At 36.2% G+C, this 21,379-nt stretch overlaps 1 long non-coding RNA gene across 9 annotated transcripts in view; it reads right to left on the bottom strand.

Moving 5' to 3' along the window:
- Positions 1-21,379, bottom strand: part of LOC136792280 (uncharacterized) — a 520,212-nt gene that overhangs the window by 336,404 nt on the left and 162,429 nt on the right. For 7 of the 9 annotated variants that reach the window (XR_010835849.1, XR_010835850.1, XR_010835851.1 and 4 more), the window contains one exon: positions 2,441-2,578. The exons of the other annotated variants lie outside the window; for them this stretch is intronic. This is a non-coding gene — a long non-coding RNA (uncharacterized lncRNA). The remainder of the gene's footprint in view (positions 1-2,440; positions 2,579-21,379) is intronic. 9 annotated transcript variants of the gene reach the window in all.

Genomic DNA, 21,379 nt, shown 5'->3' with positions numbered 1-21,379 from the left:
CTTCTGTTAAACTTCAGCTCATCTAGAATGTATGCCTACTTATGTGTAGACATAATAATACCTATTTTATAGAGCTGATAAAATACTTAAAGAACTTAATATATAGAAAGTCTTAAAACAGTGTCTCTCATGTTATATGAGCTTAAAAATTCTACCTATCATTTTAGTAGGTGGAGAGGTATGGTGAATATCAAGGGAAACCACAGGAACAGACATCTTCAAGAAGACTTAAGTCTACTGTGTTCGTTTCCTAGGACTGTGACAACTCAGTACCACAAACTGGGTGGCTTAAAACAAGAGACATTTATTCTCTCACAGTTCTAGAGGCCATGAGTCTGAAATCAAGGTGTCAGCAGGGCCACACTCCCTGGGAAGCCTTTAGGGGAGAATCCTTCCTTACTTCTTCCAGTCTCTGATGACTCCTGGTGTTTCTTGGCTTAGATAACTTCAATCTCTCCCTCCATCTTCACATGACCTTCTCCTCTATGTCTTCTCCCCTTCTCTTCTCTTGTAAGGACACATGTAACTGAATTTAGGGCCCCACCGCAATCTAGGATAACCTTTGCCAAATAAGAACCACATTTACAGGTTCTAGGTAGACATATCTTTTAGGGGGCCGTCATTTAAGCTAATACAACTATTTATAGGAATTTAAAAGTATATATAAAGGGGAGCTTTATAATAGACTTAGAAAAGTCAGAAGTGGCTTTCAATACCTGGGCACAAAGTTAATAATTTATTTTATAGATATTGGTAAACCACTGAAAATTAGAGTCACAAGATGAGATCTATGATTTAGAATATTAATCTGATGGTAGAGTCCAGAATTTGCTGAATAGAGAAGCAACTTGAGGAAAAAGCAAAACAAAAAAACAAACAAGCAAACAAACCAAAAAACCCCAAACCAGTTAGGAGATATGTATGAAAGCTCCAAGTGAAGTTAAGACTTGGTCAAGGGTCATAATGCTGAAAATCAGAAAAACATTTTGAGGTAAAAATTCAAAGTCCTGGATGAAATGTTGGTTGTGAGTGATTAAGAATATGGGATAAGTTAAAGGCTCCTCTCAGATTTTAAGCATTAGTTACTCAGAGAATGCTAGTAGCATTTTCAAAAGTAGAATTAAATCCACGGAGAGAGCTATTGGGAGGAGATGATAATTTTTTTGTGGGACATTTGAATTTATGTTGGGAATTCAGGGCTATAACCTAAAAAGAAATAAGGACCTGAGATATAGGTTTCAGAGACACTTTTGTAATTGTGATACATGAAAAAATGAGATTAGGTAATGTTCCTGAGAGTTTATAGCCAAAGGTTTTGAGAGAGAATCTGTTCAGAGATTATCCTTAAAATGCCATATACAGTAATGCTGTTATTTGGGAACCAAACAAAAGAGGGAACCTATAATTTAATTCTAATTCAACAATTCTGCCAAAATTGATCCATATAAGATAAAATAAATACAATAACTTGCCTCCCTTTCCACCTTTATTAGGCAAATGGCTTAACTTCAACTTGCCTTGTTTCTGAGCTGTAATTACTTCGATGACTGTGGTATCTGGTCATCTCAGCATAAGCAGCCTGTCAACATTTTGGGTCATTTCAATCCATCATCTTGATAAAGGTCAAGCCTGATTTCCCCCCACCACATACACACACACACACACACACACACACACCAAAATTATTTTTCTCTTCTCTTGGCCAACATACTTGCTTTCTGTTTCTTTGCCATCCTAATATGACAGCTGATATCAACTTTAGAACTCCTCTCAGTATTAATAGCATGGGGATATGCTTTTCCAAAAGAGTAACACTTCTTTTTTAATGAAGAAAATCTACTCTCCTATCCACTACATTGTTGTCAAGAGCTGTATCATCAGAGACAGACAAAAAAATGTAATCTGTAGAGCAGAAAAACATAAATGACAATTCACAAATAAATGATAAATCACTAACTAAAATAACGTCAATGGGTTGGTGAAAGAGGGGAAAGGAAAGTGGGTGGAAGTTTAGCAAAAAGCGGTAGAGATGCAGAGAAATCTGCACAGAGCCCACATCAGCTGGCGTACAGTCAGAAAGGACTGTCTGCAAGTTTGTGTTTCTCAAAGCGTGATTCTTGGGCCACCACTACCAAATGAAATTAAGGGCTTGATAAAAAGGCAGATATCTAGACCCTAACTTTAGGAATTATTTTGTTTCTGAAAAAAATATCTGTTCTGTAACTATAGAAATATTACTCTAAAGCCCTTTGGAAGAAGCCAGTGAAGAAGGAACCCCAGCTAGCCAATAGCCAGCAGTGGCCCGAAATAGGCAATTAGAGCAGTTGCAGCCTCTCCTGCCCTCAGGTCATTCTCCACCAAAGAGCAGCTCAGCCTGATGGGAAACAGGGACCTCCTTTCAGCCTGCAGTCACCCTCCAAAGAGGTTAAGTGAGCTTTACCTTCAAAGCCAACCAGCTGATCCTGATAGGACTTTCCAATCCCTCACAGCTTGCTTCAGACTCCCTCATCTGCAGTCTGAAGCTTGTTTTCAGTAAAGTGGAATTCTTTGACTCCTTCAGATCACAAGGAGACAGGACCTGTTTAAAATAAATATGTCCCGTTTTAGGCAACCAACTGTTGTGAAGTAATTTTAGTCAAAGTATGAATTAGATTGTGTGAAATAAATAGAAACGGGCTTGCATTTTGACAGCGGCAGGGGGCAGTAAAGAGACCTGGAAGGCAATAGATGACTAACATGATATAATGAGGACAAAGTGGACATGAGGATGAGACATGGATTCAACTCTGAAATCTTATGATGTAGAAAAGACATTGATTCTTTTGGACCCCCAGTTTCCCAACCTATGAAATGGAGACTGTTATCACCAGCATCAGGGCTGCTGCATGGATTAAATGTGACAATATTGTCCTGGGGCACTCCAGGTACTCAATGAAAAATATTTCTTTTTTCTTTCCTGGATTTGAGGAATATTTTATTCTTAAGAGAAGACAAATGGTTTAGAAAGTAGAGAAGAATAAGACATAATCACACCTTAAAATCTTCACATTTTGCTCAAGATATGCCAGGCTACAGCAATGAGGGAAATGGCAGGTGGGAATGATATGACTGACACTTTAAAAAGAACCCACTCCCAGGCATGAGCATCATGGCCTGGTTCTTATGTGTCCCCAGAAGGAAATATGAGAGAGCCAAAAAACGCCTGACTCAGGCATTTTTCAAGGCCAGTCTCACCAATTTTTGTTTTTTGTTTTTTGTTTTTTGTGTTTTTTTACACTCCTGTCCCACTTACTTTTTGATTCCCTGACTTTCATGCTCCTCATCTAGAATATCAGCTAAATGAATTTTCCTGTACCCAGATCCATGAACACTTTGTCCCTTTCCCTTGGTTTTAATAACTATTTTATACATTTGTCTCAGTCTACAGTCACCTCCATAGGTAGGGACTGGTTTCAAATAAAATACTTTACACATCAAATGTCCAACAATTCTATCAACAAACGGAATCTTGGCAATACATTCATTGGTTGGTTTTTTTTCTTAGATTTTTTAAAGCCTGAAATACATTTCTCACATGCTTAATCATTTATTTTTAACAAGGCTGATTTTATGGAGAGAAACTTTGGATCCAGAGGTGTCTTTGTAAACTGATTGAGATGCTAGCTTTTCCCCTTGAACCCAGCCTCATGTAGTTGAAATAAAACGTTTTAACCAGTGGAAGTCATTTAAAAAAAGTTTAAAAAGGGTTTAGTTGTTTGTGAATATAATACATAAAGATGTCCAAGATATATTTAAGGATGTCTTCTCATGTTGTTCTTGTATGTGGTTAGGCCATAATTTTAAAAGTATTTAAGAGTCATCTACTGGACAACTTAGCAATGAAGGAAATAAAGCACTGTGCTATGAGAGTTTGTAATAGGGATCACTGACCTACTTTTGGAAGTTACACAAGCCTTCTCAAGGAATTGTTGATTGAATGGAAATCTGAAATATGAGTTAACTCAGGTACAGAGTTGGGAACTTCCTGCAGGGAAAAAGCATTATGTACATGGTGCTGGTGTGGGAAAGGGCATAATGCATACCATATGACCTGAAAGAAGTTGGGCAGAAGAGTAATAATTGAGTGTTGATACTGGAAAGATAGGCAAGAAGCACCAGCATATGCAGCCTTGCAAGTCTTATCATAGATTTTAGTTTTTCTCTTAAGAGCAAAGAAAGTTACTGAAAGGTTTTAAGTAGGAAATGGACATGATCAGACTTGTATTAAAAAAAATACTACTCTAAGCTACTGTGATTCGAAAGGCAAAAGTAGATAGAGGGAGACCAGGGATGGAGTCCTTGCAGAATTCATGAGTAAGAAGCTAACTTCAAGGGTAGAGGTAAAGGTTGTCCTAAGGGCATTTATAGGGGTAGTGGTAAGAGTCACGCCTTGGATGCAGAGAAGCAAGTAACTTTTAGAAGCATTTATAATATGACTTGACCATTGATTACATTGGAGGAGTGAGAGAGATATAGAGATTTCAGTTAACATCAAGTTTTGGCTTCTAGCTTGCTCAGCTGATGTGTGGATAAAGCTTTGATTCTGGTACACACACATGAGGATATACAGATAAACGCTAGATTGTTAGATAGGTTTTACATTTTGTGTAGTATTACTCCAAACATACTAACAGAAGGGAACATAGTATGAGCTTATTCAGGAAGACTCTGGGTACCCTAGGATCGGGAATCTTCCCTTCTTGTCATGGGAAGCTGATATTCTTTTCAACAATCCCAAAAGATGTAAAAAATGATAGCACTGTCAGATCACATGTTGCTGCCCATTGTGGTTCTTACCAAACACATATGTATATGAACAGCTGTGTCTTTTACGCATCCATCTCAACCAAATACATTCAAAGCTCAAACCAACAGTTGCATCAATGAGGCAGTGTAAGAAAATAATTAGCATGGGGATTTTAGGACACATATTATTGATATACAAAACCTTGTTTTGATATTAGGATCTTGAATAATTTATATACTCTGTATAGTACTTTTCTATAAAAATAAAAAATTATTATAATAAAACTTATTTCATAGAGTTGTTGTGAGAAGTAAATGAGTTAATACATGTAAAGTGCTTAGGAAAATGCCTTAAGTTAGAATTACTGGTCTCTACTTATCTTTTCAGTGTTGTGGTGACTGTATTGAGTCCTATACATGTCGCTAGATCTTGGAAAAGTCTAAATCAAAGATTTTCTTAGAATATATTCCAGCTAAACTAAGCAGGGCTGCAGGAGGATAAAGTTTCAGAACAGAAATCATGACTTCCATTTGTGGTATGTTTATTTTTAGCTGACTATGAGGTATTAAAGTGAATATTTTGAGACATCTGTGAGATATATTGTCTGGTTTTTGGAGGAGGTCTGGGATAGAGATAGAAATTAATGATCGTTAGCATATAGATGGGAAAGGAAACTATTGATATAGATGAAATCACCGATGGAGAGAGTATACAATAATGTTGCACTTTGAGCTTCACAGGAAACAAACTCTGTGATGTGAATTAGCACGTAGGCAGTTTATTAGAGAGTATTCTTAGGATCAAAAAATATGAAAAAATAAAGAGTCAGGATAGGGCAGTGAGAGAAGTTGCACTATGATGCAATATAAAAGGCCTCAGAGAACCTGAAACCAGAAGAGAATTTCAGAATTGTCCAAAGTTATGGGAAGGTTTCAGGCCTTTATAGTCCTATGTTGACCAGTCATTGAATGAATCCTCTTCTAACAGACAAGGGCTGTCTGACAGATATTCCCAGAGAATGGGCTCTACCATGCTGAATTTGAGAAGCATCCACCACAAGTGAAAGAAAAGATGCTACAACCAACCCTTGAACACCTCTAACTTTTAAAGTTCCAGGATGTGAAGATAAGCCAGGAAAATAGAATTAGAAGGGGAGGGGAGGCCAGATTATTAAAAAGATAAATGATATGTTGGGTAGGAGATGTTAAGAGAGTATAGTATAAAGGATGGAGTGTTATGCAGTGTCAAATGTTGTTAGGTTTGGAATTTAAAAATTCATTGTAAAGAACAAACTAAATCTAAAAGAAGAAGATAGAAGAAAATACTAAAGTTTAGGTAGAGATAAAGAGAATGCAGAAGAGAAAATCTATCAAATCAAATGTATTTCTTTGAAAAAAATAATCAATAGAGTTGACAAATTTGAAGCAATACTGACCAATTAAAAACCAGAGAAGACTCAAATAAGTTAAATTGAGAAGGAAAGGGATCCATTACTACTGATCTTATAGAAATAAAAGGGCTTATAAAGAAATACTGTGAACAACTGAGAAATTAGTTGATGTAGATGAAATGAGCAAATTTTTAGAAGGACGCAAACTACCATAACTGACTCGAGAATACATAGAATGTCTAAATGGGCCAATAATAATTTAAAATGTTGAGTTAGTAATTTAAAAATTTTCCCACAAAGAAAAGTTCAGGACTTGGTGGTTTAACCAGTGAATTCTAGCAAAACTTTAAAGAGGAATTAATATCAATTCTTCCCAAACTCCTTTAAAGCAAAGAAAAGAGAAGAAAAGAGAAGATACCTCAGCTCATTCTATGAGGCCAGTATTAATCTGACACTAAAGCTGGAAAAATACAACATGAAAAAGAAAATTATAGACCAATATTCTTCATTAATATTGATACCAATATCCTCAACAAAATACTAGCAAACCAAATCCATTAGCATATAACAATGTTTTTATACCATGACCAAGTGGGATTTTTCTGAGGAATACAAAGTTGATTTAACACCCTAAAATTAATCAATGTTACAATATTAATGTAATAAAGGACAAAAGCTTCATGATTAACTCAATAGATTCAAAAAGAGTATTTGATAAAACATGTGATAAAAACACTTAATAAATTAGGAATAAAAGAATTTCCTTAACCTGAACTTTCTTAACTTGATGAAGAGCATTTATGAAAATGTGGTGAGATCTTAATTCCTTTTGAGTTGGTGTGTTGGGCAGGGGTGAAGGGCATAACTTGTGTATTAAATTAAGACTATGCAGATTATAACTTTTAAATGAGGAGGCATAAGCCCCTCACATAGGAATGGCAGACAGATCTCTCAGCTTCTGAGCTCTCACTTTTGGGAAGTAAAAACCCCTTAGTCATTTTGATTGAAGGTGCAGTTTCAATACACCCACACAAAAGAAGTCAAGTCACCAGATTTGTTACTTGCAGATTCCAGAAAACGGGCTGGGGGTATCCAACGAGCTAGTGGAAGGGCAGTCTTCCATCCCAGGTCACGACCGAGCAGGAGAGAGGAAGCAGGGTAACAAGTACCTATTACGTATAAGATGTTTGGGTGGAGGTCACTAACTTTTTGTGGACTCACCTCTAAGAGGTTATTTTAAAAGGTGCCTCAGGAAAAACAAAAAGGAAATTGTGGTGGGAATCCTAAGCTCAGGTCCTTATTTAACTATCCAAACTCTGGGTAAAACAGGGCTGTCGTGCTGTAAAATGCCTAGGCAGCAACTCAAAACAGCTGTTTTCTCATCACATTTCTTGGACATTCAAATGGAGATATTGCCTAGGCAGTTAGATTACTAGTTTGGAGTTCAGGAGAAACATGAGAGATGAAAGCATACATTTCACAGTCATTTGCATACAGATGGTATTTAAAGACAGGGGACTGGATATAATGTAAATTGAACATTATAGAATTTATAGAAATGATATACTTGATGGATGCCTTATTGGATATATTGTGATTCCAAAAATGGGTAAGGTTTGAAGCATAAGTAGGTTGTGATTATAATAAAACTAAGAAAAACATTGAATTATGTAGGTGGGCACATTTGAAGGATGATTGATGACTTTGATTTTAGCTAGTTGAATTTTACAAGATATAAAATAAGTTTTGTAGCAATGTATTAGTAGGCAGTTGGAGTAGAAAGAGCAGAATTTGGAAGAGAGAAAAGGGGAAAATATGAAGATGTTGGTGCTCTCAACCAAGATGTGGTATCTGAAGTTAAGAGATAGGATATAATGTCATGATATCAGCGAGAAAGACTATGGAGGAAATTTCAGATTTATAACTGATTGTGGCTGAATAATAGCATTACAAAATATATCCATGTCCTAATCTCTGGAACCTGTGAATGTTACCTTATAAGGCAAAAATGACTTTGCAGATAGAATTAAGTTAAGCATCTCAAGATGGAGAAGTTATCCTGGATTACGTGTTGCACCACACGTATCCTCAAAAGAAAGGGAAGTAATCTGAGAATATAGATTCCTTGAATAGCAATTTTTATATTTAGATCTCTATTAAATATTCTTATTTTTATATTAATGTATATAGTATAAATGTGACAAATTGTATCAATCTCTTGTCAATAGTTCCATGAATGTTTATGGGAAGAAATTAAAATTTAATATACATGAGCATTACAGAGATGTACCTGAAATGAACAGCCATATAGGAAAAGAAAACAATAAGAAAAGTATAAAGAGGAGCTTGCAAAACAGTGATGATCACAGGAAGGTAGTTATCTGTTTTTGTCTTAAACAGAGATGTAACTGAAATATATTTACTAATGACAAATTAAATCAACAGTCAGCAGACACCGTATTTACTGGTTGCCTAATACATACTTACACCTGATGCCTGGAGCTACAACAATGAACAAGACTGTTCCTACCATGAAAAAACACCACACATTAGGGCAATGTTCCTCCAAATGTGCTTATGAGGAATCAGAATCATCAGTAATCCACTTCAGCCCTCTTACATAAGAATCTTTTGGGGAAGTCTCAGAATCTACTTTTTTTCCCCTAAAAATGGACTTTATCTTTTAACAATTGATTCAGGTATACAGAAAAATTGGGAAGGTAGTACAGAAAGTCTCTGTATACACCTCACATATTTTTCCCCTATTATTAACATCTTACATTAGTATGATATGTTTGTTACTACTAATGAACCAATGTTGATGCATTGTTATTAAGTCCATACTTTATTCAGATTTCTTTAGTTTTTCAGACCTCATGTCCTTCATCTGTTCCAGGATCCTATTACATTTAATAGTCACATCTCCTTAGGCTCCTCTTGTCAGTGAATGTTTCTTAGACTTTCTTTATTTTTGATGACCTTCACAAATTTAAGGCATGCTGGTAAAGTATTATGTACAGTGTACCACCATTGGCAGCTTGGGGATTTATTTGATGTTGTTCCCATAAGTAGATTAAGGTTATGGGTTTGGGGGAAGAAAATGGAAGAGATAAATTTCCATTTACGTCACAGATCAAGGGTACATACTATCAACATGCTTTATGATTGTTGATATTGACCTTGATCACCTGGCCGAGGCAGTGTTTATCAGGTTTCTTCACTATTACGTTACTCTTTTTTCCCCTTTTTCATACTGTACTCTTTGGAAGGAAGTTTCTATACTCACACCACACTTAAGCCCACAACTCCTTTTAGGGCAGAGTATCTACATAAATTATTTGGAATTGTTATACATGGGAGATTTGTCTGTTCTCTCCGATTTTAATACTTTATTCAACCATTTATTTATATCACTATGTATTCATGAACATTTATTTTATACTTTGAGCTATAATCTTATATGACTTTATTCTGTTTGATCAAATTATTCCAGTGTTGGCCATTGGGAGCTCTTTCAGTTGTCTTCTAAGCCCCTTTGATAGTCTCTATTAAGAAGGGTTCGGTTTTAGCACTTTCTTACTTTCTGACAGTGTGAGATGCTCTGGGCTCACTTTTCCTGTCCCAAGTATAGAATCAGCCATTTCTCTGAGGTGCCATGCTTTATTTTATTGCAGAATGGCATCAGACACCAAGATCTCTGTGCTAGGCCTGCTCATTACATCTGGGGTCTCATTTCTTGTAGGTACTCTCAGCTGACAGAATAAGAAAATATATATGTTTATACTAACCTGTGTACATACACATATCTATAAGTATCTCAGTATGTAACCATCTGTGTTTAAGCTATTAAGCTAACTATATTAAACGAAACATGAGCTTTGCCTGATGTCTTCAACTCGATTCCATCACTACATGAATCATTCTTTTTCTCCTTGCTTACCTGTAAATTCTCACTTCAACAGTGAGAAACCTGAATCTTACCACCCACCATCCATTTATTTAATTGTTCAACTCCAGTATTCATTTATAGCAGTATCAGAATTGTTAACCTGTACTCCCACACTCTACATTTTTTTTAGCAAGCTTTTCCAGTGCTTCTACACATCAAAGTGATGATGGGTTAACCACATTGAATAAATAATTTCTGAATCTAATTATACATACTTTTTTCTTCCTTTATAAGATTAAAAAATATGTCTTCTTAAAAGGATCAGAATTTTGATTTTTTTGTATTTTAAATATTTAATACTAAGCATTAAAATTAAATGTAATTTATATTAGCTTTAATTTTGAAATTAATCAGTAATAAAAGGGAAGTAAATAGTCATAGCAACAACCACAATAATTTTTTTGTTTGCTGCATTTCATCTCTGTTTGTTAATAACAGGTAATAGACTTCTCACTTTGAATGTAATTAGGTGATATTGTCTGCTTCTGCAGACTCTACTTATTAATAGAAATAATGTAATTCATTAGCAAATTGTAAAAATGTGAGTAGTTCACTGCCTAACAGACGAAATACTTGAGTTAAGCTTTAGGATTTAGCTATCAGTGACCTATATAAACTGGCTTATGGGGAATAAAATGCAGAAGTGGTTTAGATTAGGGCTGTCTCATGGGAACTCAAGGGAGGAGGTCAGGCAGGCCTCAGAAACATGCTGAAATAAGGGACTGCCATGCCATATTGACTTTGGTTTCACATCTCTGTTCCTCTCTGTGTACTTTCTTTATTTTTCCCTCTTGGCTTCTCTAGTTCATATGTCTGATAAAATATGGTCATTCTATGCTTCCTGTACTTGTACTTTACTGTGTTAGTTACCCAAAACAACAGTCTCTTCTATGTACATATTCTCAGTCAGACTCTCAGTGGCTTCTGTTTTAATCAATCAAGGCTATAAGCAGAAGGGATGTACTGATATAAATGGGTGCCAAGGTTGGTCATTGTGAGGAAACAGGATGAAGAAATTGTGGTTGTAACTGGGCAGTATTTACAAAAATGCCTGCTACAAAACTTAATAAGACGTTGAACATGGAGTTCTGTTCACCAGTAAAGTAGCACTTCTGCCTAGGTCAAAATGATTGGTTGATTTCTACCTTCTGAAGGTTAGTAGGTATATTGCCTAAACCATTTCTCTGGTATGTTATTTTTTCCAATATCTCTTTGTTTAATCCCTGTAACACTATATTCATTCATTCTTGATTAGTCTTATCCAGGGCCACCCTCTCCACATTCAGAGAATTGCTACTCCCAAACATCTATCTGGCTGTGAGAATTGTTCCTCTCAGAGTTCTCATAGACGAAAAAAATTGCCCAGTGTGATTCCTCATTATGTGTCTTATCCCGAAGGATAAACATCCCTGCCTTTCCGTGCTTCTCAAAACTCAAGATGTTCTACTCCTAGACCATTTACTGATCATTAAATTGCCATCATCCTAATACCTTGGAGAGAGCCCAGCTAAACTCAGTGAATATCTAAAAAGAACAAAATAAAAGTCAGGACTTCCATGGTGGTGCAGTGGTTAAGAATCTGCCTGCCAATGCAGGGGACACGGGTTCGAGCCCTGGTCTGGGAAGATCCCACATGCCGCAGAGCAACTAAGCCCGTGCACTACAACTACTGAAGCCTATGTGCATGGAGCCCATGCTCTGCAACAAGAGAAGCCACCACAATGAGAAGCCCGCGCACTGCAACGAAGAGTAGCCCCTGCTCACGGCAACTAGAAAGCCCGCGTGCAGCAACACAGCCAAAAATTTAAAAAAATAAATAAACAAAATAAAAGTCAACACAAACACTGCACAATACCTATGTAAAGATGCTTTAAGAATTCCTTTTCTTACTATGTTTTGTGATTGAATCCTGCAAGTGAGAGAAGAATTAGCCTGCGTGGTTTACAAGTTAAAGTACCCGCTTCAGGAGTTAATGAAATGTGAGGAACACATACTTTTTCACAGGAAGATTAAAAAAAAAAAACCAAAACTATGTTGTTCTGGCCCATCAAAAGATAATGGAATCTTATCTTCCTATCTCCCACTTGACTTAAAAAAAAAAATCAAGTGCTGTAGAGGTTATATAATGTGTTCTTATATGCCTAAAAAGAGATCTCCTCACTTTTTACATCTATTCTTTCTTTAACTTCTAGAGTTTACCTGGTTCCAAGTCATGTAAGATGGCGTACTTATTAGCAGACAACAGAGCTGTACTGTTAAATCACACATGCTTCTTGATATCAGTCACAGCAATACATTCATAAAAAGCACGTTGGCTTTAAAAGGTTTTGTCATTGAGACTTCCTAAGTTGCTAACATTCCTTCTGAGCCCGTGGATACCATCAAGAATCATCTATTTAATGTCACGTTAATTTATTAATTTTACAATTCATTCTTAGGGACAGGGTTCCCTAAGGCGGATGCTGTCTTGAAATTAATATCAGACTAATACATAAATATATGGTCATCAAAACTGGAACAACTTAAAACCAACCAGGAACTTCCTACAGAGAGAAAGAGAGAGAGAGAGAGAGAGAAAGGGAGAAAGATGAGGGGACTAGACCATTTCCTTTCTGAAATACAGGAGTTAAAACCCTGTATAGCTGCATATGGAATACATTGCTTACATCCATTTTTAAGTCTGAGTACAGTAACTCATAAGGATGGACAATTTTGCTGGTAGCAAATACAGAGAGGCCTTAAGGCAGCAAGTATATGCTAAATATTAGGTCCTAGGGGAACATAGTACTAGTTACATATGGCCACCAGCCTTAAGAATGTTACAGTGATGCCAAAAGCAATGCCAATTTTTTAATATTAATACTAGTTAAATTGAACATATTTTACAAAATATTTTTTAATGTGAGAGCCAAAATATTATGCATTCATTGGTATTGGCAACCATGACAAGAGAATATTTTAAAAGAAACATACTAACAAAAAGAAATAAAGATGAAAATGTATTTCTAACTGTGTTTATAGAGTTCCTGAACATAAAAGAAAGGAAAGGTGGTGAAAAGGGGGAAAAATCTCTATTTTAGGTGTATATGAATACATTATGTAACTACTGCAGCACTGAAATTTTTGCATATAGCGTCACTTGCCAGAAGCAGATATTTTATGCATAACCACAGATGGAAGCTGTTAGCTGGGATTTTGTCTTTAGTTTATCATCATCATTAGATATTAATTGGAATAGATTGGTACCTACTTGCAGGCTTTCACAAGAAAAGGAAAAGGGCAAAGTTGATCAGTTTGCAGATCACAGTAATAACATCACAAAATTTTTGATGGGAAATATTTGGCATATATTCTTTAAATTTAAATTGGTGATACTTGATTTATTGCAGAGTGTTTAAAAAGAGAATCTGATACTCCAAGAAGCCAAAGTCAAGAGTATGGAAGAAATGAGAGCTCACCATACTCTTCTACTGGTTCCGGGATAATCCCCATGAAAACCACTTACCAAGACAGAGGCAAGAGAGAAAACTGGCCCTAACATTTCCAAAATAAGCTCCCTCCCTCTGAATTTTACCCATCTAAGAACTGTTCGTATTAATGTAATTCACATATATCCTATTTTAAGGTATTGTTCACATTACAGTATATAATCTGTCTATTCCTTTTATTCACATAATGAAGGATATAATGATTTTTTTAAAAAGAAAACTGCTCGGGCTTCCCTGGTGGCGCAGTGGTTGAGAGTCCGCCTGCCAATGCAGGGGACACGGGTTCGTGCCCCAGTCCGGGAGGATCCCACATGCCGTGAAGCGGCTGGGCCCGTGAGCCATGGCCGCTGACCCTCCGCGTCCGGAGCCTGCGCTCCACAATGGAGAGGCCACAACAGTGAGTCCGCGTACCGCAAAAAAAAAAAAAAAAAAAAAAAAAAAAAAAGAAGGAAGAAAACTGCTCTATGCCTCAGCTTTTATCTTCAGAGTGTTTAGTGTCTTCTATTTATTACTTAATATTTAAACAACCTCAGTATAGTAGAAAGGAAATTTAAGGACTAAAATTAAAAAGAAAGAAAATTAGGATACAAAAAGTAGAGAAATAGGATATGTTATTATTATTTGCCTCCTGGTTTTATATAGTTACTTGAAGGAATTTGCTTCAGAAAGTCTAGATTCTGAACCCATCTCCATCACTTTCATTCACCTCAATGCTCAATTTCTTCACTCTGCACCATTTAGATGCTAAATTCTGTAGAACCTTCACAAGGTTCTTAGGCAGATCAAACGAGACCGTAACTGAAGTGCCATTCAGACTGCACATAAAAAATCATTTCTCAAGCCTTATGTTCACGTGGGGGAAGAGATAGGAGAGAAAGACATATTCAGAACAAGGAGACTGTTCCAGATTAATTGGTGGGGGGTAGGAGAGATGTATAAAGAAAAGAACTCTTACACACCATTTGTCATCAAAGTGCCATTTTCCCAACTGGTTTCTTCTTTCTTCCTCTGGCAGGAGTTGGCACTGGTAGTCCAAACTTTGTTTATTCATTTCCTGGAGGGTAGGTGTGGGTAAATGTAGTGTTTAAAGACAGAAGGCAGATAAGCATGATGGACATATTTAGGAACCTTCTCTGGTCAAGTCTGTCTACCTGGAAAAAGCTATGGAAAGTTCTGACGGTTCCATACATCTCTCAAATGTCAGTTCTTTGCAATGGATCATTTTGCAATGAACTTTGCAATGAATGAAGTAAAGCAATGGATTCCTTTTATACAATGATAGTAATAATCATCACCTAATTGTTTCCCAAGCTTTAGTGTTTAAACATTGGCTTTATTAAAGCAACCAGAAAGTATCAAGTGTGTTCTTGATATTACTAATCAGTAAGTGAGAGAGAGACTAAAGGAGATTAAGTACAGCATCGTCTTGAAGAATTTGCAATCTTTTTTCTAAAAAAAGACATACATACATATAACTTCCAAGCACCAAGTTATATGATAGTAGGTCTAGAATGTTGTAGGAAATCAGAAAAGAAAGGGTAAGATAAGGCAAAGAGCTCTGTGGCCCACACAATTTCTAAACAGGAAAGGAACTTAGAAATCACCTACATAAACCCTTGTTTTATACACAAAGAGAGTTCAAGCTCATAATGCAGCTTAAGTTAGAAGTGACCCAGAACGAGAACCGTAATTTTCAATATCCTAGGTACCTAACAAAACTGATCTTGGTAGTGAAGGATGGGCAGGCTTTAGATGACAAGAGGAATGAGTATTTTAGGTAAGTGGTGGGGTAAACTGTCAATAGAAGTGTTTTATGGACTGACTATATTGTATTGCATCAATGGATCTATTATGCAAGTAGTGTTACCGATTTAAAGTTTTACTGATGCAAAAATGAACTTTAACACATTGCAGAGCCATCAAATAAATATTTGCTGGATTACAACATGGAGATAATTTGACCATGAAGAGAAACCTACTTTGTGCTTTTATCCTTTACAAACCTAGAAGAGTAGATGACAGAAACATTAGTAGCCTTACCATCAATATTTTTGACTGAGAAAGAATGATTGTGAATTGTATGTTTGGAGATTGAATTTCCATCCCTCAGTCTACCACAAATGCAGTTGTACAACCTTAATATTATCATCTGTAAAGGAGGAGTAGGTAATCTCAGATTTCCTTTCTGAGTCATCATTCAGACTTTATGAATGAAAATTTGTTTGGGTGATGCAGAAACATTACAAGTAAGCTAATAGTTGAAGAAAGAACAATGCAATAGAAATTCTAAATGCTTACTTTATATTCTTCAGACTAGTTTTTTCTTTGATTTCTAATTGTCGAAAATTCTTATTCATAATTTTGATCCTGTTTTCATTGGTTTTCTATTGATTCAGGAAATATTTAGCACATACTCTAGATCAAACATTGTACTAGATACTGAAAATATGGACCTGGAAGGCAGTTGCTTCCCCAAATAAGGAGATAATTAAGGTACAAAAAATAAGGCATCCTTTATGATCTATTATACCCAAGATACCTTAGATCTTATTTAATTTAATTCTCATAAAAATATATAAATTATTATCTCATTTATAGGAGAAGAACTGAAACAGTACATAGCATGGAGTAAAACTCACACAAAATTAGGCAGAAAATAATGTACATTTTATATAATACAAACAGAAAAATGGTTTTGTATTTTTTAAAAGTCTTTGAAAAAATCACCTTAATTTTATCATCTTATGTTGAACTTAAACCTATAAAATTTACAAATGCAATTTAAACATTTCAAAAATTCACTGAATGGTTCACACACTGAAACAATTACATTTAAATAAATTACTGAAAATAAGTGTGTCTTACTTATTCTTCCAATTGTTTTTGGAGACACTTTTGCTTAGGGAAGTGCGTAAGCTTTTACAATGCAGTGAATAAATGGAAACTATTCATTTATATATTTAAAAAATACACAAAGAAAAATAGAATAGTGACTGCAAGTTTAATTGGCACGCAAGCTGTTTAGCCTTTGGGCCTGGGCTCGAACAGACTCTTAGTCATCGTTTAAGAACCATCTCAAATGCCCCTCCTATTCGAATGTCAACACATTTTATTATGAGTCATATTGATGTGTTAGATGTTGAAAAAAATAAGATGAACAGATAAGTTCCTTGACCTTAAGATGCTACTGTTCTATTAAAGAGACAGATATCAAGGAAATAATTAAAATATAATGCAAAAATTGCTTGAAGTTTATGTATCAGTCAGTGAAAAAAGCCACTTTTTTTTTTGCGGTAGGTGGGCGTCTCACTGTTGTGGCCTCTCCCATTGCGGAGCACAGGCTCAGGATGTGCAGGCCCAGTGGCCATGGCCCACGGGCCCAGTCGCTCCATGGCATGTGGAATCTTCCCGGACCGGGGCACGAACCCGTGTCCCCTGCATCGGCAGGTGGACTCTCAACCACTGCGCCACCAGGGAAGCCCAAAAAGCTACTTTTAATTACAGAAATATGAGCACTTAATATAAGGAAATAGAAGCTTAGAAAGTTTTTGGGAGGAGTGGTAGACCTTCTCCTTCAAAGAAGTTCTGAAGATATTTGGGTGGGCAAACAGCTTCAGGCTGTCATCATTTTAAGGGCTGTTTCAGTTTCGAGCACCACCCACACCCCCATCCAAGGTCATGCTATTCCTGGAACAGCCATCTCTGATAACTGAGACAAGAATGGTTATACCTACACAGGAAAACAATTTGAAAAAAATAGATACATGTATATGTATAACTGAATCATTTTGCTGTACACCTGAAACTAACACAACAATGTTAATCAACTGTGCTCCAATCTAAAATTAAAATTTTTAAAAAGAGTGTTTATAAAGCTGAACTATTTTAACCCAATGTAGAACAACTTTAAAACTCAACAATTCCTCTAGATCTCCCTATCAGATTGGCTAAAACTGTTTCAGGTCTGCATTGCAGTTTGACTTCTTTTATTTTTTCCTATATTGCTTCTTCCCTCTTTCTTGCACAGCAGATCTGTGATATACAGCTCACATCCTAAATATGGTCTCAGTGTTTGATTCTGGAAAATCCCTACCTGTGTAGAAGGACTGGGGGATTTGAAGTCAGAAAATTTGCCACAGAGGATGTCAATGGGCAACACCAAAGCCTGCTTTTCTGTCTTCATCTCCTCATTGACACTGTTCTGATAAAAATTATTAATGATATCCTTGTTGCTGAAACTAATGAGATTCTTTCAGCCCTGTATTTAACCTGCTGACCATTCCCCTTCTCAGAACTGTATCTTCCCTTGCCAGGGTGGTGGATAATGAACTCAGACTCAAGTCCTGTCTCTATTACTGATGAGCTGTGAGACCTCAGGCACTTCACTTCGTCTCTCTGTGCCTCGGTTTCCAGTCTGTAAAATGGTGATAATCACTGTATCCACTTCACAAGGCTGTTGTAAAGATCAGATGTTTAGAATAGTACCTGTCACATAATTATCACTATATGTCTGTCTCCTATTTATATCCTGTTATACCATTTTATCTGTTTCCCCTTCTTCCTCTCTGACAGCTCCTTCTAAGCCCTGTCCCTTTTGCTTTGTGTCCCAATCTCCACCTTAAATCTTGATGCTATCTTTCTTTGACTCTCTTATCTTTCTCTAAACCATCTGACAAATGTTTAGTTTAAATCCAGCCTTCTAAGTAGCAGATCCATATTTTCAACTCTCTGCTGAATATCTACATTTAATGTCCATAGGCATTGAAACTCAACATAGCTTAATATGGATTAATTTCTCCTCCTCCTTCCCCTCAAAAACAAACACAAAACAAAACACAGTGAATGGTACCACTGAAGGTATATATACTCAGGTGCCCAAGTCAAAAGTGTAGAAATAATTTCTGACATTTTTCTCACCCATATTTGTCTTTTCTGTAGAGCATACAGATATATACCCACTTAGCATCTTTTGGATTTCTCACCTCCTCTCCAGATCCATTGCCGTTGCCATTTCCTTAATTTAAGTATTTTTTGTTTATTTGTTTGTTTATGCAGTGCTTACCAACATCATCAGCTCCTGACTTGTCATCCTTAGTCTAATCAATCACTTTCTCCAATCGGTTCCCATACTGCAGTCTGCATGACTTTTTTGAAATGAACATCTCAGCTTGTCACTCTCTTAACTTAAAGTGCTTGTTTTGTTCACCTATGTCCTTGAGGATGGATAGTTACATCTTTTATGTGGTGTATAGTGCCCTTAACAATCTACCTGTATTAATGTTTCCATCATTTTAATTAAGCTTCCAACTTTAGTTAAGCGCCAATGAATTTAAAGAACTTATAGTTCTCCACGTACCATTCAGTCCTTTACACATATTCTTCTATGCGTCTGAAATACCATCTCTACCACCAAACTTCCTGCATCAGTTTGCTTCACTATTTATTGGACAATCAAAAACTCGGAGTGGTATTTTTTTACACATCTGGGACTCAGCTAGGATTTAGCTTATTTAGGCTGGGCTTTTTCCTCTGTCTCTCTTCCTCCTCTTGGGGCTTGTGGGCTATCCTGTGGGCACGTTCTTTCCATGGTGACAGGAGAGGTGCAGGAGGGGATGTGGAAGCATGTAAGACCCCTTATAGCACAGTCTCAGAACTGGACTACCATAAATTCTGCCTAATAATTGGCCAAGGCAAATTACATGGAGGTAACCAGAGTCAAGAGGAGGGTAAATATACTCTGTCTCTTTTGTGGAAGGAATGGCAAAGTCATATGGCAAAAGGTGTGAATACAGGGAGGAGTGCTGCGGCCAGTAATGCTATTTACAGTACATCACTCCTTGCCTTGCCTACTGGTTCTATAGGTTTCATTTCAGCCATCGCCTCTTCCAGAAACCCTCGCTGACTCGAAGTTGGCTTTTGGTGCTCTGAGGTGCTCCCCTAGTTGCCTGTGCTTACCTATATTTGTCATTAGGGGCAACTTTATAATTGTAATTTCCAGTATCTATTTTTTTTCTTTCCATTATACTGAAGATTAATTGAGAGTTAGAATTGTGTTTTGATTTTATTTTCACTCACTTATCTAGAACATATGATGTGTATTCAATAATGGTCTGTGGTGTTATCGAATACTTGAATACATAAATGACTGAAAGAAAGAGTGAATGAATGAATATTGCAAGGAAAAGTAGATAATGGCCTGAACCAGACAGTGTCAGTGAGAACAGACAGAAGGAAGTTAATTTAAGCCATGTTTAGGAGGTAGAATTGTCAGGCCTTGGTGACTGATTATAGGGGAAAGGGTAGTAAAGATAAGAAAGACACTCAGGATATCACTTCTCCAACTGTTCAAGCCTAAACTCTATTCTCCACTACCATCTTCCCAGAAATTAATCTGTTACATATTTCCTGCTGTGTGTAAGGCAATTTTGGACAGTTGCTAGAGATTACCAATATCTCTAATTGATTTGCATGATTTATGACCTTTCTAATGTACCCACTGAAATTCTTCCATCGGCAGTAGTTGTAACACAACTTTTACTATTTTTCTCTTCCCAGTTTTTGTTTGTCCATGTGCAGATAACAAAACAAATAGAGCGAAATTTCTGTCTACAGATGATGTAATTTATACTTTTCTTATTCTGACATAGTCCTTCCTTGCACCTGAGCAAAAAAAAGTTATTATTAAAGTATTAGATGAACGTAAATTAAGGTTAGAGGAAAAGGTAATAAATAGACTTAGAAAGTAACAGTTTCACAGAAACTCAAAACATTAGAAGAAAAAACCTTACTCAACCCTTAAAAGCAACATTCACTTGCAAAATTTCATCTGGTAACACAGCTAGTTTCTACAGAACTCATGAATAAGCCATCAATTAGCACTATTACTGAAATAAAGCATTTGAATATAATTTTATCTTTAGAAAATCACTACCAGGTTAATCTCTGCATAATTATTTCAGTGAAAGGCAGTGTTGCAAACCTTCACTTCATGTCACTTTTGACCTTTAGGTTGTGGACTCAATCAAGCCTTGGAGTTTATTTCTTTCCCTCAAACTTGATGGTGCTCCTAAAGTTAAGGTTTTGCTTTCAGTATATATGTAACACTCTCAAGGTAAAACATTATCACCTTGGAAATCATTTTATGATTATTGCATATTTTTTTCTCAGTTTAGACTGGAGTCTTCCATCTTAATTTAATTTTTGAATTTCAATTGATTACCAAAATGCTATAGAAGCAGGGAGGGGAAATTGTGGACAATTCCTGGGTTGCGGGATTCCAAGTTGCTGTTTAGCTGGTTTCCTATGTTTGATGAAATCAGCTTGCAATACTGCTCATTTTTGGAAGCTGCTTGATCTATGAAGTGGAGAAATTTAAAGATATTTAGAAATCAATTCTACTTTGTGTACTGAAAAGCAGGTTGATATTGCTAAAGGGATGCAGTAGCAGGGAGATAACTGAGCCTTTTCATCTTTTGTATCATTTTGGCAGAATCATTCTAGAACCAAATGTTTGCTTCATTCCAGAAGCTGATAACTATAATTCATTTTGCATGCATACACTTAACAATTGAATTTGCTAATGAATGTAGTACATTACTTTTCAAGTCAGATTCCATATCTCTCTTGTTCAAGTGCATAAGACTGCAAACAATTTTTGAATGCCCTTTCAATCATTTTACCTACATTTATGCCTCCCTCACCATAGAATCTTTTGAGAATAAAAAGTCCATGAACAAAACAAAACTCATAGAGGCTGTGATCAAAAA

Source organism: Kogia breviceps, chromosome 12 (genome assembly GCF_026419965.1).
Source record: "Kogia breviceps isolate mKogBre1 chromosome 12, mKogBre1 haplotype 1, whole genome shotgun sequence".
In the NCBI taxonomy this organism is placed as follows: Eukaryota; Metazoa; Chordata; class Mammalia; order Artiodactyla; family Physeteridae; genus Kogia; species Kogia breviceps.
Note: the sequence above shows the minus strand (reverse complement) of the source record. Positions and strands in the feature narration are given on the sequence as shown.